Genomic DNA, 15,029 nt, shown 5'->3' on the forward strand with positions numbered 1-15,029 from the left:
AACTTGCAGAGTAATACTATTGGTGGTTAAGATTTACCCACTAACATACAGAAGGCTGAACAATAGTATTTTGCAAAGTCATCCCACCTGGATGACGACAGAACATCTCTAGTGGTAACTTATGAGATATTTCCATTTATTTGAACTTCATTTACAGGACTACAAAAATTAGTCGGCAAAAAATTAAAAAATTTTGCTGTAAACCTGCAAGGTTAATTCACACAGTTCTGCATTTGCAGGATAAAATGTAAATCTGCTGGTATATTAGAGGATTTTTCCTTTACTTCCTCTATATTCTCTTCTGTCTTATCTTGCGATATCATCCATTAGTTGGATTAAAAGGTCTATTTTTAATTGATCTGTTAATTCTTAAGGCAATGTTTATAACAATCTAGCTGATATTTTTTACCACTGTTCTCAAAGAAACCAATACTGAAGGGATTTGACTTTGTCTTGGGAAATGTTCAGACTTTCATCTACTATTTTTGTACATAAAATACATTATTTAAACGGTATATATTTGTTTGTACTTGTGGTAGAGGTTGCCCTTTGAGTTTTGTTTGCCTCTAAGAGGCAAATAATTAATCCCTTCATGGAGGAGGGATTCACTTGATTTATCTCAGTCAACTGGCTTTTTTAGTGAACATTTGATAGAATTGGAAACAAAACCACAATCTTTTTAAAGCTCTCCTTCCTGAAATGCAGGCAGTTTAGCTGTCAGGGGTATTCCTTTGCATTACTTAGAATTGTATGCCAGTTTTTTTTAAAGATGCTTAGGTAGTGATGAATGCATTAATCTGCATAGAATTGTCAAAGGTGCTGAAGCATTTAATTTCCAAATCTTACTGTTGGTAATTTAATATATTTAAATATCTGCTGCTGTGTGCTTAATGGTTCTACTCAATTTTAACTCAGTGGAAGAATGTAATTGACTCTTGATTTGATTTTCTAAAAATGTAATTCAGAGGACAGCAACAGTCCACTCATCTGGATTTTCTTTAGCATGTTGATTAAAAACACTTAATGAATTTTTGTGTATTTCCTCTTAAAACTTATAATTTGATATTTTTCCCTTCCAAATTACCTTCCTGTACTGAATCATGTTTGTAAAGAAATGTAAATTTGTCATCCTTGTCTTCAGAACAAACTTGATCTTAATCTATTCAGGGCACTTACCTGGTGAGGCATTGACAGCCTGAGTGACTTCTCTATTTGATAAAGTAAAACAAAGCATTATGGTGCTGTTTTGAATATTAAGTTTATCCTATATCAGCTGTCTCTTACTGAAATATATTTCCAATTTATGATGGTTTAGTTTTGCAATTCTGTGGCTAAACAACTGATTATTAAAGCTTTCAAGAATTCGTTTTACATAACACAGGAATGTGTTCCTGCTGGGGTAGCTGGAGACTCTGTAGGGACCCTGATAATCACAGAGAGTGTCCAGAGCACTGCTAGAATTACAATTCACCTGCTTAAGGCCAAAGTTCTAATTCCGTGGTTTTCCTTTTCAGTGTTCAAGGTGAGTTCTTCAGTGAAATGTAAAAACTGGCAATGTGTTCTTTGGCCTTTAGTGAATCCTCCATCTTTCAAGAGGTCTCACTGGCTTTGTTGTAGCTTTCAATTATGAGACAGGCCGTGGCAAGGTAGGATAGCTGAGGCTTAAATAGATCAGCTTGGTCAAGATCTTTTGTGTTCTTGTCATAATACTCTTCTGCAAAGGTTAGTGAAGACCTTTCAAAATAAATTAAACTAATTGTACACTTCCAGAACTTCAATAGTGAACAAATAGAAAACAAATGTAAACCCTTAGCTGGAGGGGGAGACCCTGGCAGTAAATTTATTCTTCCTGTGAAATTAATGAAATTTCTTCCCAAAACTATTGATTTAATCTAAGGAGTAGGAACCCAGATTGTGTGAAAATATTAACAAAAAATTAACAAAAGACAAGTTGCAAGTTTGAATAGGCATATGGTCTTATTTATTGCTTATGGATATCTTTGTATCAGATCTTTTGTCTTCTAAATCAGATCTTTTTTGTCTAATTTATATCTATTGTTGGATCCAGAGGTGTTCAGGATGTGTATGTGATGGGATGGGAACAGGATGAGACTTTGGAAGAGGCAAACTGTGTCAAGTGGGTTTGTCACGAGAGCAAGAACATTCTTGGAGAGGCTACACAAGTGGTTCTTATACTATTTACTGATTAACCATTAATTAAAGTTCTGAAAATATTTATAGGTAGTACAGAGTAATTGGATGAAGTGTTTCTTACCTCTTATGAAAACTCCATAGTTGCTTCTTAATTAAGACAAATTAGTCAACTTTGAGTCGTAAAGCTGAGAGTTGTCAGAGCATTATTGTATTGGAATATCTTGTTTACATTATGTTATTCATTGTATGCATTGTGTTGTTTCTAGGAGATTTGTGTTTTATATTCTGGTGTTTCTTGCTTATGGCATGTTTGTTGTGCTTTTTTGTGGCTTTTTTTCTTTTGTACCATCACTTAGAATAGCACAGTGACTTCCTGCACTCTGTATGAAATGTGCTCTGAATTCAAGCAGTTTGAGTGTTTTGATGTTTGAAGACATTTTTGCTTTTTTAACCTCTTGTCTGAATAAGCAGCTTTTTATGCCCATTTCTGCTCACATGAAGTTTTTAACACTTATGATAATGATAATGAACTTGCTGCCCATATCTATGTGGAATTGGCCAAGGAAGTGATGTGGAGGCTGGGTTTGACATTGCCTGAAGTTAAAAGTCTGTGGTTACAGAGCATATTTCTCATGAACTTCATCTATCACTTACATATTCTCTGGCTTGGTTTTGTTGCTTATGAAATGCTGATGATCTTATTTTTCCTTAGTGGTACTAAGAAAATTTATTTATCGAACATAAAGGAATATGGAAATGTTACTGAAATGGAAACTACTATTCTTGTATTCATTTATGATGTAATTGAGCTTGGTCTGGATGCAGAATTTCAGGACCTGCTGTGGTTGAGACAATGTTTTGATGCAGGATGCATAGGTGTGGAATAAGCAAAGTAACAGCAGTGTCAGGAAGTACTTCAGTACAAATTTGTTAAAATCAGTTTACTGCATGATGTCAATGCAGTGGTCTTCTGTCATAGAATAAGAAGGAAAAAAAAACAACCCAAACCCCAAAATGATAAGAGCCCTTAGAGCACAGCTAAATGTACTGATCTCTGCCAGAATACTTTTTAGCTAGCACTCGTATCAAATTCTCACTTGAACTATTCTGCACACAGGCTTTAAAAATGTCATTTACAGAAGTTCCAAAATACACTGCCTGGTCAGAGACAGCCAATATTTGTTGCCCATTTGTTGCGTTTGTCATTCATCATTCCTCTACCTTCTATTTTTAAATTCAGAGATTTTTCTAAATGGAATCTTGGGTCATGGGTAGGATTAGGTGCCTAACTGGCAGCTTTTGCCTCACTCCTCAGGAAGTTAAGATAGTTTATCTCTGGGAAAAGTTTTCCCTCTGGCATCCAGGCAGGGAGACTTTATCTTTCCTGTGTCTGGGGATATGACATTACACGATACAAATGAATGTTCCCTTCCATCAAATGAGATGCCTTGCTTCCAAAGTACCTTTATAGCAGCAATAGTAGTGCTATACTCTGATTCTTACTGTTGTCATGTTTTAGTGGGTTTTATTTGCATTAGCAGAAAACTTACATAATGTCAACATATCAATAATTTTTCATCCATTAGTTAAGCAACAATGTATCTCTTGCTGGATATATTTTCTCACATTTGTCACTTAGTGCTCTTTAAAAATAACTTCCTCTTTGTGATGTTCACTTAAATAGGCTAAAAAACCCTCTACAGGTGAGAGATACAGATTAGGACATCTTATAAAGTAATTTTTAACATTAAACAGACCACAAAGTTGTAGATATGCAAGTGCTGGATGGATTTACTGGTAAAGCTCTCATAGTTTCCTTTTAGTGACCTTAGTTTAAGAAGCAAATAATTGGTGCATTCAGCATCATTCAGGTTTTTTCTTGTAACCTGATGTGTGAGGTCATTGCAAAATGTAAACCTATATGCAAGTGGGCAAGGGAGAGTTGGTAAAGCCTTTATGAAACAGTTGCTGTGGTATATGTACAGCTACACTGGTAATGAAGCTATGACAGATTTCATTTTCCCTTGCATCGCTTTCCACTTCTTAGAAGTAACTCCAAAAAAATGAGTTGAAATTTCCCATTGTGTAAAGAAAAAGGAAATGGAAGAAGGAACAAATTGTTAGTGGCAACATTAATATCTTTTGTCTGTTAAAGGATCATCAGAAAAGCTAAAATGTTATAGCTTTTCCATGTGGAAGCTTCTATATGGAAAAAGTAGGTCTTATCCTTGGGGATTACAACAGCTAATGAAGGAACCCTTTATTGTTCTCAAATTGCTGTCATTTCCTGATATGGAAGCAGTTTGAGCCAGCCAAGCTTGCACTTGTGAGTTTGGAATGGCATCACCTGAAAACAGCTTCAATGGCTTCTTTCTTCTTTATAGAATTAATAACTACTTGAATTGATGCTTATGTACAGCAAAACTGAATCAACAGCAACTCTGTGAAGCTGCAAATGGGTGCAAGTTACCCTGTGAGCAGCAGTCACTGGCACTCTTAGGTTCTAGTAGGTGTTGATGTAATGTAGCTGTAAATTTACAAAAGTCACAAAATTGTGCTGATTTGTTTAGGTACATCATTTGTGAAGAATCAGTTGCTGCTTTGCAATACTCTGTCAGGGCAGTTAAAGCAGAACCCACTACTAAAAATATGCACGTAAGATCTGCTGCTACTTACAAGAAAAATAAATGGAAGGAAATGCTCCAAAAATAACTGGGGATTTTTTTTTCCCCTATACCCCTCCAAAGATTGTTCTTTAAAATACAGAAGTTAAATATCTGGCCTCATCTATGGGAAGGTGGCTTGTGCACTAAGGGAAGGTCTCTGAGCACTAAGATCTGATTAAGAAGAAGGTTACAGAAATAACATTCCTGTCATGAGTTGATGAATCCATGGAGTTGACACATTCCTGACCCTGGCTTTCCAGCTGAATTAGTAGTTGAAATGCTGGAACCTCTCAGTGTCCTGAGAGGTTCCAGCTGAGACTACTTGGAACAGCCACATGAATCATATGGCTTTAGACAGAATATTGAAAATAATTCTGAGACAAAAAAGGCTAAACATGGAAAAGGCTATTGTTTATTAGGTAAGATAACTATTCTTACTGCTTCTTCAGGTAATAGCTTAGCAGTAGACTGAGACACAGATGGTACCAGTGACTGCCAGAGGCACCCTCATGTCTCTGTTAATTGCCATTTGCCTTTCCTGTTTTACTCTCCATGTTTTGTAGCAATAAAAGAGTATTAAAGCAAGCAGCAGTGTTTTTCAATACTCCTTGCCGTGCTTGTGTGCTGCACTCAAGTGTGTGCTGGTTCCACTTCATTAATTAATTCCAGGCTGCCAATTACAGGAGGCAGCTGAAACACAAACCTCTTCTCCGTGCTGACACCTCCCCTCCCCCTGTCAGGTGTGACAGCTAAAGCCCTGCGTGACTCAGTTCAACAGGAAGAAGCAACACTTCGAGATTTAATTAAGAAAAGGTGTCTTTGAAGTTCCTTCCCCATCCCCCTCATCCTCTGGTTATTTCCTGATACATTTTTGGGGCCAGCTTTAGCAAGTTTAGGAAGGAACAGGTTTGGAAAACAGATGCATGCTTCCTGAAAAGAATCATTAGAAACTTCCAGCCAGTTTCACAAACAAGACATAATCCTCACCCTATAAAAACTGAATACAGTAGAAAGAAGCTGTGGTCTTAGGTATTGGAATTCATTCACATATGGAAAAATATTGAACAAAATGATTGTAAAAGAATCTTAAAAACTGTGATCAAAGTGTTATCTCTTTGAAATATTTCTTTGGCATTCTTGCCCTTTTTTCCGCTGGTTAGTACTGGGGGGATGGGTATTGAGTGTAATTCAAATCCATTATTTTATTTTGGTTTTTTTTTCAATGTGAACTGTTCAGACACTTTGTGAATATTGATCACCTCACAAATACAGCTGTTGCAGTTAGTAAAAAAGTCTGAAAAAGTGGTCCTGAGATTATGGATGGCAGACAACACTGTTTCAGAGATGATCTTAATGATTCTTGTGGCCACCTGAAAGAAAAAAATTATTTAAAACTCCTAATTACAAGCCTGAAGCTGTTGGTAAGCGCATCACTTGCTTAATATTGTTGTCCATGATCCCAAGAATTTGGGGATTACTGGTACAAAATCTGTGGAGCTTTTCTTTGCAAAGAACGTCTGATTCCTGAGCCACTTGCCTGCAAACTGTGCTTACAGATGTAACTGTACATGGGTATTTTGTGGTCAGATGCAAAACTGGATTTGTGCTACATGCTTCTGTAAGGTTAAAGAGAGGGCGAGAAACACAGTATTATTGATGTCATTTTTCAGCATGATATTTGGTTATAGTTTCCTACTGAGTTGGATAGCAAGTCATAGTGAAAGCTGCTCATCTTCTAACACCAGAGGTAGAATCAGGGTTAAAGATTTCCCTCTTTCTGTTTTCCATTTTTGCAAGGAATATATCTCTTTGTAGTAATTTGTTAATTGGGTTTATCTCTGTTACTGTTATTTTTGAAAATTTGCAATATCTCACTCAAAGCTTCATTCTCATAATCTGGATACAAATGTAAAAATTGGCTAACAGGATTTTTGATTGCCTTGGACCTTGAAGAGGATGGGGGGATATTACAATTCTAACAGAAATGTTGGGTCAGAAGCTGATTGATTTAGAGATTTTTGCTGCTCAAATGCTGCAGATATTGAGGAAGAATGTGAGAGCAAGGCAATGATTAAAAAAATCCAAACCTGTACACCATAAACAAAGCAACCTTCCCTCCTTGAGCTATTGTATTTTGGGAAAATAATATCTAAATCAAAACTCTATTGTAGATACACTGTAGATATGTAACTGTATAACCCGGGACAAAAAAAGAGGTGCTAGTAGGGTAGGTAGCAATTGTGAAACAAGTGCAAAGCATTTGACTGTGCCTTCCATACGATCTGTTGCCAGTTACTGTATCTTTCCCATATGTGCAAGTAATATCAGACTAGTGATTTAGTTTCATAGAGATCAGGGAGGCTGCTCATGTTCAAAAAGGTCTTTGTAGCTTCTTATTTCAGCTGTTTGGCTTGTTCATGTGATGTGGTTAATATATCCTGCAATGACACGTTTTAATGCACATCTGCTGTTAGATAGCACGTACTGAAACAAATGGCACTTCCTGAACTAACAAAATAGATGGATTCTTACTGTGGCAAAACTGCAATCATTTGGATAGATATCCTTTAGTTTAATAAAAATACCAGATCTACAGGAAACAATTAGGAACAGAAGCAGGTAGTCTCTAAGTGTTTGTACAAAAACAAACCCACTGAATTCCAGAGAACAGTATGTAATAACATACCTGTGTTTCTGCTGCAGATATGAGATGCATTCCAATCTTTATTGTACAACTATGCTTTTATGAAGCTGTCCTTTCAGCCTTTCAGTTTGGATTCATCACTGCAGTGGCTGGACATTTCATAGGCTTTAACCCTTTTTCCTTGTGGATTTTCATTGCAACTCCCTTAGGTAGTCTTGTATAGCCAGTCTGGGCTCTCTCTTCTTGGGTCCTGTTTTGTTTTAGGGAGGAATGGAGTAGTAAATCAAGGGGAGCTGGCAGAGCACACTGAGAACACCTGTACCATGTGTGACAACATGCTTGAAATACAAAACAAGGATTAACATTTTTCCTTCTGCTTTATTGAAACATGTTCATATGCCAGCAGTCTGCTTGCTTTTTTGTCCCACTTGTTTGCTACTTGGTTTATACTTTTCATTATTTAACTATCATATCCAGAATAAGATAAGTATACAGGCAGTGAAATGTTATCATGTTTCTAATGGAAAATTATTAATCAAAATGAAAATGCAGAGTCCTGCAGCCTGGAAAAACACGGGCTTTACTCCCGTTGCACATTTTACTTCCCTTTTCCTCTTTTTTGTTTTTGTTCCAATCAAAATGAGCAGTTCTGGATGGATACAAGTTTGTTTTCTATTATGGTTCTTTGTTGAAGTGCTTGCAAGCCCATTTCCTACAGCTAATTTAGTTACTAAGAAGTGTTATGTAACCTTGTTCTCTTCTGTAGCAGTCTAGAACTCGTGCACAAACTCAGGGTTTGACAGCTGAAGAGTGAAATAAGATTCCTAGGGAGGGATTTTAAAAAAAAAATTCAAGATCACTTGCATGTCTACTTAAACTGTTGCTTGTATGTGGGGTTGAAGGTCATGTTAAGTAAAAGGACTGTCTCTGGGAATTTCATGCTGAGCAGTGTAGTGTGTGGGTTGCTAGTGGGGTATTCATGGTGCAGAGCCTTCAACACTAAATTTGTTCTACCCATCAATTATGGAACACATATTGCCTCACATAATACAAGAATTCATTTAATGTGATAATGCCTTCTCTTCTAAAGTTCCTTTGCTGTGTTCTTGAATGGCATCAAACTCACCTGAGAAGCGGGGCTGTTTATATACCCTGTATCTAATTTTGTATATTATTTGCCATTTTCCTAGGTAATCACTTTGTTCTGTGCTCCTCTTTGCATTGCTCTAATGACTTCTGTTGTGCATCAAACAGAAACTACAAAGGCTTTTGAAAGGATAGATAAATTATTTATCCCAGTCCCACAAACCTGCCATTCAGGTTGTTCACTCCTGTTCCTGTCTGGTCTAGAATAACAGCCTTCATTCTCAGCTTGATTTTTATTTATTTATTTTTCTAATCTGTGTGCTTTTCTCCTGCTATACATCCCCACGTTATCAGAAGAATCCTTCCTAAAAGTTACATGTTGGTCAGAACAATCTTGTCAGCTGATCATATTCTTTTTCCCAAGAGAAGTACCTTGCACTAAAAATATATGGCTTCTCTGTTCCCCCACTATGCTCTCTGTTTAACATGCATTCTTAGAACAAAGCAGTTTTAGGGCTATGGTTGATATTTAAGTCTCCTTATGTTGTTCTACTGTCATTTATAGTCACACTTCTCTGTTTACTAGTGTGGGAGTTTTAAGAGATCATGTTTTTGTGGCAATTTGAAGATACAGTATTTGATATCCATGTCGTTTAACACCAATCTCAATTATATGATAAAATCAGAGTGTTTGCTAAAACATCTTGCTTTTGTGTTCAGTCAATTGCTATGTTTCCAAGATTATTAGATACAAGAAGTATGTTCTGATGCAGTTGTGAGTTTTCTTAGCTTTTAAAGTAGTAAATAATATTTTCTCTGTGATGGTTGGAATTACTTTGAGACATTTTTCCAACTATTGACTCTCTCTGCTATCTTGGGAACTAAATTAACTGGCATCATTAGTCACCTGTCCAAAATTCATAGTTGAACACTTGTGGTGTGTTGTGGTTGGAGATTTGATAATGATCCCATAAAAGCAGGCTGAACTTGATCAGTGCCAGAGAGCAGTTTGTTAACAACTTGACCAGAGAGGAGATAGCCTTCAGAAATCACAGCTGTCTTTCCTAAATCAGGAGATAATTCAGGAAAACTGTTTCTTATTTATATTTCTGTGTCAATTAAAGCTTGTTATAGTAACTTCTGTACCATGGGATGGGATTACATCATTATATTAACACTTGGGAAGACAGTTATTTTGTAACTTTAAATAAAACCATTTTTATTCCCGGCAGTGGTTTCTCGATTCCCTAATCCTTGATAAAGGGATATGAACAAAGGAGTTCTGTCTCAGTGCAAGTTGTTGTTTGTTTGAAGATGTAATGTCCCGTTTCAGCTGTCTTTTAAAGATTAGTCACACTGTTACCTCATGCCACATCATCTTTAAGGATACAGGTCTGCAGTGCTGTAGTACTGGGAGTAGAGTAGTTCTATCAGTTGTTGAAGCATTACCAGTCTTTGCAAGGACACTTCTTTTTGAAGTTATAACATGGTTTTCCTGCCTGCTCTTAGGGGGAGGATGTGGGTAACAGAAAGATGATTTAGTTTCTTGTGTTCATTTTTGGCTGATGTGTTTGTACAGTAGGTCACAGCATACGGGAATTGAACAACATTTCTGAAGGTATTCATGGGATATTGTAATTTGCATAATCACTGCAACAATCTGGACTGTAAGGCATTGAGTGATCCAAGGAACTCTGTTCAGGACCAAATGTGGATGTTTTCTGCACTGGGCGGTCAGTCAGTATTGCAGTGTAAAAAAAAGACCTTTCAGGTTCAAGGCTGCTTCACTGAAGTGGAGATCCCAGACTCTTGTTTCTGTTTGTAAATCCCTTAGTAGTCTCACAGTTTTGCTTGACTTTCACCACTCTTTCCCATGGATGTCTTGTAATCTGTGTCAAACAATTATTTGCTTACCTTTGGGTCTGGAAACACTGCTGGCACATCCTTGGCTAGAAAAGGTACATGAATTGTAATTTTCATGCTTCTTATTTCATTTCCTAAAATTGTTAGGCTTTAATAAGGCACAGTGCCTCTAAACTCGTAGTGTTACATAGTGATCTTTGCAGATTTTAATTTTTCTGAATACCTTTTGCAATTAATGTATTGTGATGGGCTGTGCTGGGTTAACAGCTGGATGTGATGATCTTAAAGGTCTTTTCCAACCTTAATTCTATTGCTCAGGAGAACATGAAATCAGTCTCAAGGTTTGTGTTCTAAATGTTTATTCAAGAAGCAAAAATGTTCTAATTTTAAGATAGTCAAATTGGCAAAAATTACTGACTAGATGAGTAACAGTGCACAGTTGTTATGGAAATTAATAGGTGGGTTTGTTTTTAAAAATAAATAAATAAGGCATCTGATCCAAATCTCTCATCCAGAAAAATGAAATTATGAAAGTATTCTTTGGATATGACTTCATGAAACAAGCTGAGCTAACAGTTTAGAGCTACTAGGAGGAGAAAAACCAGCCTTTTCCCTGTCCTGTCCTTATTGATACCTGTGAGCTTTTTCACCATTTATCTGCAGTGAGTTCTGGTGCTTTACTCATGCCACAGTAACTTGTTCAGCTCACAAAAACAGCAGACAAGAGATCTGGCAAAAGGAAGTATTTTTGGGTTTTTGGACTGCTGACTTAGCTGTGTGAGGAGATGAATGTTAGAGTTGCAATAAGGTGGCAGGGAAGGACTCCACAGAGAGAGGGTACAGTGCCAGTGGAAGAGCAGGAAGAGAGGGAGGAAGAGGAATTTGGGTAGAGAGAGAAGTGAGGTTTATACTTCTACAAGTGGCAAATTGTCCGTTCACCTCAGCCATACTTTAAAATCCTATTCTTTGTCAGCACTTGGGACTCTGAGTGCAGCACAGTAAACTGTGTCAAGCTGAACACAAAGAAATGTATAGTAAGGACTGAAGTTTGTATAATTAGGTAAAGAGGTAAATAGGAAAAGACAACTCAAAAGGCCCAAGTCATATCCTTTTTTGCTAGTTTTATTTCTGACCTGAAAAGGACCTCTGTAGCTGAAAGCACTTCTTTTGTTGTTTGGTTTTTTTAGGGTTTTTGTTTACTTATTTTTGTTTGAGTTTTTTTGTAGCTTTGGTTTGGATTTTGATTTTTTTTCTTCCCCCAGTTATGTGATTTGCCTAATAAATCCTAGAAACCCCAAACTTTGCTTTACATATTGCACTTGGAGGGGATGGTTGGAAGGTCAAACCAAGTGGCATTTGGCCATATTGTGAGATCTCTTATAGAGAGGGGGAATTCCTGTTGCTTCTGAATAGAAGAACAGAATTTTCTTCTTGCTCTTATCTGGGCATACATACATATATAAGCAAAACATACATGCATACATACAGCAGAAAATTACAAAATACTATCCACTCTGAGGACTAATTTTACAGAGTTACTCATGTAATATAAATGTTTTTGTAATAAAATTTAATCAAAACAAGAAATAGACCAGAAATCACATACTGTGATGTCTTGCTGAACATTTTGTATTAGGGCTAACGATTTCTCATAAAGAAATTTGTTACTTATTTTTCCAGTCAGCATAAGTGCTCTAGAGAGAAATTCCTGCTACCCCACTGCCTGTAACTTAAACAAAAGTATTTTAATTACATTCAATCTCATTTGAACATCATACAAGTGTTTCCAGTAATTTTCTTTCCCTAGAATGCCTTTCAATGAAAAATTCAGGAAAGGACACTCCACTTAGGGTGAGCAATTCACCCTCTACAGAATTTGAGCAGCTGTTTAAAGTCCACATGGATAAACCAGTCCTATCCTCCCCACCTCCTCCTTTCTGCTCTCCCCAGGGAAGTGTACTCAGATAAACTCAACCAACTTCTTAGTGAGTGTGACTCGTGGAGGATCATTTTGGCCAACCTCACCACACCCTGTGATTCCCTCCTCAGGGACCACCAAGTGCTGTGCACTGCTGGGTGTGGTAGCGGGGTGGAGAAGTGTGAACCCTTCCCAGTGTCTCCAGGCCAGCCATCCTTAGCGCTGAGCTGCAGGGCAGTCACCAAAATTATTGTATATGAATCTGAGGCAGATTTAAAAATGGGCTGTTATTTATCCCTAGGGAGGCTCGTGAAAGGAGTGCTTCTGCCTCAGTGTGAAAGTGATTGTTACAAGGCATCTTTTAACTGTACAATGTTTTCTGTGGTAATCAAAAGTTACATGAATTTAGCAAAATAATAACAAACCAAAACAACTTGGCAGGTTGTTTGATCTGTTTCTCTTCCAGTACAGAGTTGTTCTACCAGTGACATTCGTATGAAGAAACACTGTGTAAGTTTGAAAGCCTGCAGCCTGAACTGGGTGTTTGTTTATGCAATAAACCATTTGTGATGGTTGGCATGAAAATCATGGCTCACCATCACTTTGGGTGTGCGTCAGGGTAGAGGTTGTGTTTTGAAATAGCCATCATTCATAGTGGGAGACAAGGGAGACTCCTGCTACTGACTGAAAAGTTGGGGGAATAGTTCAGAGCATCTTGGCTGCAAATCCCAAAGCACAGCCCATGACAATACTGAGGAAACCTAACTTTCTCCTTCTCGTGTTACTCCACATGTGGCACAAATAATGAACATGTGAAAGGTCTTCAAATGGAAACTCTAGACAGAATAGGAATTTGGGGTTCAGTTTTGTGATGTCACATGTTCCACAGAGATGTGTTTAATTTTTCTGCACTTATTTTTCCATGATTAGGACTCTACCTGGAAAAATTACAAGTGTGGTTTTTGAGAGCATATTTATAATGATAATCACTTATTCTCTAATATTTTTTTTTTATTTTCTCAGCACCAAAGTGTTTAATCAAGCAGTGTCTTCCTAATGTTTATTACCTAGTAAATTGTAACTCATTACCATGTGAACAATCTGTATTTGCAATGAGAAAATTGCAGTTTCTTGAACAGCTGGGTAACTGCCTGATAAATGCTCTTTTTTTAGCAGTTTATGTGATTTCTGGCTTCTCACTTGCCAGTGGTTCTGCATTCCATTTTCTGAGAAGATTCAAATTCTTAAAGTTTGATAAAAAGACTGCTTCAAAAGTTCTTTGGATTGTTTGAATGTGGTTTCAGTGGTAGTGGTTGTTAGTTTGTCTTTGTTTTTCTGAAAGGAAAGCTTCCTACTGATCGGAGCAGGTTGGAGAGAGGCTTTAGAGATACTCAGTATGTGCAGCATTAGCCTGGCTGACTTTCACTGGTCATTTCAGAATAGGAGGAATAGTAGCACCTCTCCTAAGCAGTGGCTTCTGGTTTATTGCTTGGTTTGATTGTTGTGCAACCACATACATGGAATCACAGAATGGTTTGATCTGGAAGGGACCTTAAAGCTCATCTCATTCCAACCCCCTGCAATGGCAGGGGCACCTTCCACTTGGCCAGGGTGGTTGAGAGCCCCATCCAACCTGGCCTTGGACACTTCCAGGGATGGGGCATCCACCACTGCTCTGGGAACCTGTGCCAGGGTCTCACCACCCTCACAGTGAAAAGGTTTTTTTTCCAATATTTAATCTAAATCTACCTTCTTTCAATTTAAATGAAAGGAAGGGTGCATATGAGAGATGTTCCATAAACAACTGTTTTTTTTTTCCTTGAAATGTGTATGCAATGTTTCTTCTTATTATTTCTACTTAAGGCTTTTGTAAGGTTTGAACCTGAACACATCTCAAAGGGCTTTGCTGTGCTAATAGATGTTTTTGCAAGAGTTACTTCTGTGTTAAGTTTTGAATCTGTGAGGAAATGAACTCAAGGCGTAGGTGTGAACACCATGACCGCAGGACAGCTCTGTCAGTGAACTTCAGACCTCAACCAGGTCAGCAGTGATAGGCACCTTTGAGCTGGGCTTTCCAGACTTACCAAATACCTTCCTTACTTCTCCCTCACAGGTAAGTAATTATCTGACTAAATTCTTTGTGGGCCTAAATAAATTTTAAAAACCCTCCTACACCTCTCCTCCACTGAACTAAACCCACAAAAACTGTGTTTCAGAAATGGCAAAACTGATGCACTGGCCTGCTCTGCAATCTGGTTACTACCATCATTTTATCTGAAATACTAGTTTATTTTTTTAAAGTACCTTACAATTCAGATTCACAATTTTTATAGTGTTAGTGTAGACTTGTAGTATAAGTATAATTTTTGGAAAGAGTGGACTCACTGGTTCCACACTTAGTGGAATCACTGAAACCTTTGTTTCTGCAGCTGTACAACTGGAGTTCTCTAGGGAGTCTTTCAGCCACAAGTTTATGAACTGATGTTCGGCTCTGCCTGGGCCCATGTGCACATGCATTGACTATTGATGGGCAGCCCCTGTGCAATCTAAATTCATGTAGAAATTAAATATAAATCACACCAAGTTTGCAAGATCTTTCAGAAGACACTCCAAGTGTTTGAAACGCAGTTCAGAAGGGATTCAGTACCATGACTAAACTGTAATCATGATTCATTGTTTATAAAAGCACATAGCATTC

At 37.5% G+C, this 15,029-nt stretch overlaps 1 protein-coding gene across 1 annotated transcript in view; it reads left to right on the plus strand.

Moving 5' to 3' along the window:
- ARHGEF3 (Rho guanine nucleotide exchange factor 3) overlaps positions 1-15,029 on the plus strand; it is a 105,915-nt gene that overhangs the window by 64,959 nt on the left and 25,927 nt on the right.

This window comes from Vidua macroura, chromosome 13, assembly GCF_024509145.1.
Source record: "Vidua macroura isolate BioBank_ID:100142 chromosome 13, ASM2450914v1, whole genome shotgun sequence".
NCBI lineage: Eukaryota > Metazoa > Chordata > Aves > Passeriformes > Viduidae > Vidua > Vidua macroura.